General features: G+C 41.4%; 1 non-coding gene across 1 annotated transcript; it reads left to right on the forward strand.

Moving 5' to 3' along the window:
- The first annotated feature begins 3,155 nt into the window (after positions 1-3,155).
- TRNAL-AAG (transfer RNA leucine (anticodon AAG)) lies at positions 3,156-3,237 on the forward strand. Its single transcript has one exon. It is a non-coding gene; the product is annotated as a tRNA-Leu (tRNA).
- The last annotated feature ends 2,480 nt before the right edge of the window (positions 3,238-5,717 follow it).

A 5,717-nucleotide genomic window follows, 5' to 3' on the forward strand; every position in this document is an offset into this window, starting at 1 on the left:
ATATTTACTTGGTCAGAAAGAGACTGAGATGTTAAAATGCTTGTCAGCATCTAATACAGAAGAAATTGTAATTAAGGAAAATTAATCTGGGAATTTCAAATTACGAAAAGTAATCACTGAAAATCACTCTAAGAGTCAAGGACAATGAATCTTCAGAATTTTTTTCCCAGAATAATTTGTTGGAAAATTTAAAAAGCCCTTATGGTGAATGAATCCATGCAAGTTAATCTAGAAAAATTAATTTAGGAAAACTGAGTCGGGAAAAATAAAGGAGGAAATATACTCCACAAAAATCACACGAAGAAAATTGTTCCAAGATATTAATCAAGAACAGTTAGATCAGGCAGCGCTGGTTCTCATGAGAATAAGCAATAAAAAGTGAAGCACTGGGAGGAAAGTACTGGGGAGCTGAAGTGTGTAGTGAAAGAGAATAGGGTCATCGGGGTAGGGAACAGGGAAAGAGTGTGGGATATGGGGGTATGCAGGGAAAGAGTGTGGGAGTGTGGGTGATCAGGAAAGGGATGTGGAAGTGGAGATAGACGGGGAAGGGATGTAAGGGAGGGTTCTGTTAGGTGGAGGGGAGGAGATGTTGGGTTAGTCAGAGGAATGATGCAGAACTGTGCAAGTGTAAAGGTAGGCAAGGAATAAATGTGGGGTGGGAGGGTGCTGATGTATTCATGGGAGGGGTGTGGTGGTTAGGGTAGAAATGGGAAAGGGTTTGGGGTGGAGGCAGGCAGGGGAGGAGTGTTGCAGCAAGCGGGGAGATATCCAAGCACTCAGCTGGCTAAGGAAAGCTTTGGGGTACTCAGATGTTTGTGTAAATTCAGGCACCAGTATTCACATGAAGACAAACATACACACTTAGACAAAGATACATACACGCACACATACAAAAACACACACACAAATACAAGTGCACCCTCTGTTTGCCTGCTTGCACGTCAATCTGCCTGCCCTTCAGTCTCTCTCTCTCTCTCTCTCTCTCTCTCTCTCTCATGCAAACAGGATGATTTAAAAATCAACACAGTGGAGAACCAGGCCCCATCTTTTTATACACACACACACATACACACACACACACACACACACACACACACACACACACACACACACACACACAGATACACACATACACACACACAGACATTCATATAAATTAACACACATGTAAACTGTATTAACGCAAACACACACACACTCAGACACATACATATGCAAACAGAGAGAAAGGAAGACACAATAAAGCACACACATATTTACTGTATTAACACACACACACACACACATTTCTAGCACATCGTCACATGCACATATTCCACAAGACATTATATTCATGCATATATACATACCTACACACATACGAACATACATACATACATACATACATACATACATACATGCATACATACTAGGTCATCTTCTCTGTCTGTTTGTCTATCTGCCTGTCTGTCTTATACCATACTATGATATACTAATCTGGGGAAACTTATTATCTATGAATACAATGCGTTTTTAATCAATACCAATAACTCCATTATCCACGTGTCTGTAAATGTCTCCCATCTCCCCCCCCCTCTCTCTCTCTCTCTCTCTCTCTCTCTCTCTCTCTCATACACACGCACCGCCTGTATGCAATGAAAACACATAAACGTCTGGTGGAGCTATAAAAGAGCAGACTGAAGGAGAGAGAGAGAGAGAGAGAGAGAGAGAGAAATACTATACCTTATTTGATTGACCTGTGCAGCTGATATGTATGGGGCGAATAGGGTGTGTTTGTTTCGCGGCTGCCAATTGGCCGCTGAGGATGTAAATCCACAGGTCTTCTTATTTTAACACATATATATTTGTACTTCTAAATTGCCTGCAATATAAGCAGCCAGTTTGAAATATGGAATAATTTCCGAAGCTAGAAAGGTCAAAATTAGCTTTAAAAGTTTACTGTTATCAAAGAAAATTAAAGTTGGTTATAAAGTATTATAAAACGATGAGTGATGATTGAAATAAATTATCCACCCACGGTGTACACCCACGTCCGCATGTTGCACTGCATCCACCCACGGTGTGCACGTTTTGTACGTCCGCATGTTGGACTGTAATATCCACCTACGTCCGCATGTTGCACTACAATACATGCCTGCATTTACTTCAATGACATCATCGGCGGTCAATCAGCAGCCGCGTATCAAACACCCTACTTGCCCATACTTCTCAGGTGTACGGGTCTGTCAAGTAGACTATAGTACTACTATTGCTACTACTACTACTACTACTACTACTACTACTAATAATAATAATAATAATAATAATAACAATTAATAATAATAATGATGATAATACTCGTAATGACAATAATAATAATAATAATAATATTAATAATAACAATAACAATAATAATAATAATAATAATAATAATAATAATAATGATACTACTGCTACTCTTACTACTACTACTAATAATAATAATAATCATCATCATCAATCATCATCATCATCATCATCATCATCATCCAATCCAACATCGCCCCATGAGGAGCGTAGGAGCCCGGGACTAGGGAAGTTGGTCCTGACGTTTAAGATGAGTGACCAGCCTCACTTACTCCTGAGTGGCATTACGTGAGCAATATACCCCAACCATCCCTTGGATATAAACCTTCACCGGCTCAATCCGACTGGAGCACCGTAATTACTAAACCACCAGGCGCCAAAATTTGGGTATATGGTTACCACCCAGCGTAGCAAATGATTTCCTGGTGTACAGGAAACCATTTGGTTTGGCACTCAGTGTGGAGTCACCCACAGGCAGAAGGAAGAGGAAAGAATGAAGGAAAGAAAGACAGAAGAGGGAGTGTAAAGTCACCCGTAGGCAGAAGCACGAGGAAAGAGTGAAGGAAAGAAAGATAGAAGAGGACGGAAGGAAAGAAGGATGGAGGAGAGGTAAGGGCAGACACCCGAGAGCAGCATTACAACGAGTGAGTGGATGGTGAGCGCCCCCACATACCACAATAATAATACAGACAGACACACACGCAAACGCACACTACCTATCTATCTGTATCTATATATCTGTATCTAGTACGAATAAACTGTATACATAAAAATATATTGATTATTTTAATTACTTAATTAAATACATACTTTCTAAACATAAAGGCAACGGTAGCGTGGCCGAGCGGTCTAAGGCGCTGGTTTAAGGCACCAGTCTCTTCGGAGGCGTGGGTTCGAATCCCACCGCTGCCAAGACAATTTTCCTCATAAAGAGCTCCTTACCTAGTTAACCCCTTGAGACAGTGGCGTATCTACCCACTTTATTACCAGCCGCGAAGGGGAAGCTGGGATTGTTTTCAATTTATTTGTGTGTGTGTGTGTGTCTATTAGCACAATAACTTCGCAGCAGCTCAAGATAGCATCACAAAATCTTGCAGGTGTATAGTAGGGAAAAAAATCGATCACGAGATCAAGAATGGTGAAAGTAGGTCATGGTATGTGTGTCTGTTACCATGATAGCTTCTCAACTGCTCAAGATATCATCACAAAATTTTACAGGTGTGTAGTAGGGATGAGAATCTTCTTCGAGTATTGTTTTCAGTTTGTCTGTGTGTCTGTTAGCACGATAACTTCGCAACCGCTCAAGATATCATCACAAAATTTTACATGTGTGTAGCAGGGATGAAAATCTCCTACGAGTTCGAAATTAGTGAAAGTAGGTCAAGGACAAGGTCATATTCCGAGCCGCGCTAGATATGTATCGGCTTGCAGCTGGTGTGATTCCCCACTTAGGAGGCCTCTAGTTTTTATTTATTTATTTTTTATTTTTAATCTTGCTATCTGTTGACTATATTAATCAGCTTAACCAAGACTTCCAAATGTAGGGATTATGTACAGGTGTCATTAACTCCTTCAGTAGAATGGTCTTTACCACACTGAACACAGCTGACTACATTAGGGGGAAAAACGGGGTGGGGGGGGGAATTGTTAGTGTCCAGATGAGGTTAAAGGCTGCATAGAGGGATACGAACTGAAGATAATATACTCGCTGTTGTTGCTTAACTCCAATCTGTCTGACCGAGCAGACCTATCAACCGCAAGTAAGCAGTTGCTTCTGTGGAGCCATCCTACAGGTACAGTACTGCGCATACACCGTATAGGGATCCGGAGTCCTCTTGTGGAAGACAGAGTTTCACCTTGGGCAGACCAGGTCCTTCCCACGGCAAGGTGCACCCACTGCCCAGGATGCAGAGAAATATGGAAAGGTTTGGCTTCCGAGTGGACTCCGCAGCTGCTCCACCCTTGTACACAGTGACACCACGTGCAAGCTCCTCATCAGCACAATGACAGTGTACTAAAAGACAAGGGTATGTTGGTTGGCTCAGGACATTTCATTGCGCCTGTTCCTTAGCGATTTATTTTGCCAAGTGTATACATGTACTGTAATCACCTCTTTGAATTTACGAATATTATGCTCAGTATATATTATTATTATCCCCAAGCACTTTAGTGACGCAAATTATGACGATATTTTGCGGAGGTTAACCCACTAGAAAATGTTAATAGCTATTCCCTGAGGACTTCTGTTTATCAGGTTATTGCTGCTGCCAGATTTTATTTTAATGAAGAGAGACATCTGTAAGAGACGTGGTAAAAACAGCCTTTGTTAACTGTTTCAGAGCCAGAAGTCCTAAACCTTAACAGTTACCAGATGGTAGCAAGACTATAAAAGATGGTTGATTTCGTACTTCTTTGGAGGAATGTTACACGGAAAATATATCAGTGTGGAAAATGTCCTAGGAAGTCCCCAACGAGAACAACAATACGGCTGGAATATGTCCCCCTGACCTAGGCCAGGATTCACATTAAATACTTACGATCAATTCCCTGCCATAACTAGAATTTGTTTTCACAGGAATGACAAGGAAAGGCGAGTGCAGAATCTTGCCATGTTCCGTGTTCTTACTGCAGAATCAATCCTAGGTACGATAGGGAACTGATAGTAAGTTTTTGAATCCGACCCCTGGGATAGAAGTCTTTAAAATGCCAATGAGATTATTGATGGAATTCAGCCTCGACAGGAAAGTATCACCTTTGGGAATTACAAAAGGAATGTGGAGAGTCAGCGGCACAGGACAGAGGTGGTTGGCTTTACCGTATTTTTGAAGGCACATGTTTGGCGAGTTCATTGAGACTATGTCGATTATACAGCACCTGATCTGCGGCGTCTCGTATTCAAGGTTGCATAGGCGGCTTCGTAGGACCTTTCCTCTGCGAATGATTGTCTGTTACACTCTGATAATCCCTTTTATGCATTGTATACGTTTTTTTTAGTAGTGACATACCTTGCCTCAGTAGTGTGAAGAAAGATAAAATAGGTGTAATATGCAAAATGAATCACTGAGGAAAAGGTGCTAAGAAGTTCACTACGCCTCAGTGAATACGACTCTTACTCCTCCACTCTACATTATCAGAACATTTACATACTGTAAAGTACGTTATTTATTATACACCAGGAAACCATTTACTACGCTGGGTGGTAACCATATAACCAAATATTGGCACTTGGTGGTTTAGTGGGTAATTATTGCGCTCCAATCTGATTGAGCCGGTGAAGGTTTATATCCAAGGGGTGGTTGGGGTTTATTGCTCATGTAATGCCACTCAGGGATGAGTGAGGTTGGCCACTCTCTTCTTAAATGTCAGGACCAACTGCCTAGCCCCGAGCTCGT

This window comes from Coenobita brevimanus, chromosome 23 (assembly GCF_032717465.1).
Source record: "Coenobita brevimanus isolate Jiangsu-jjx chromosome 23, ASM3271746v2, whole genome shotgun sequence".
Taxonomy (NCBI): Eukaryota; Metazoa; Arthropoda; class Malacostraca; order Decapoda; family Coenobitidae; genus Coenobita; species Coenobita brevimanus.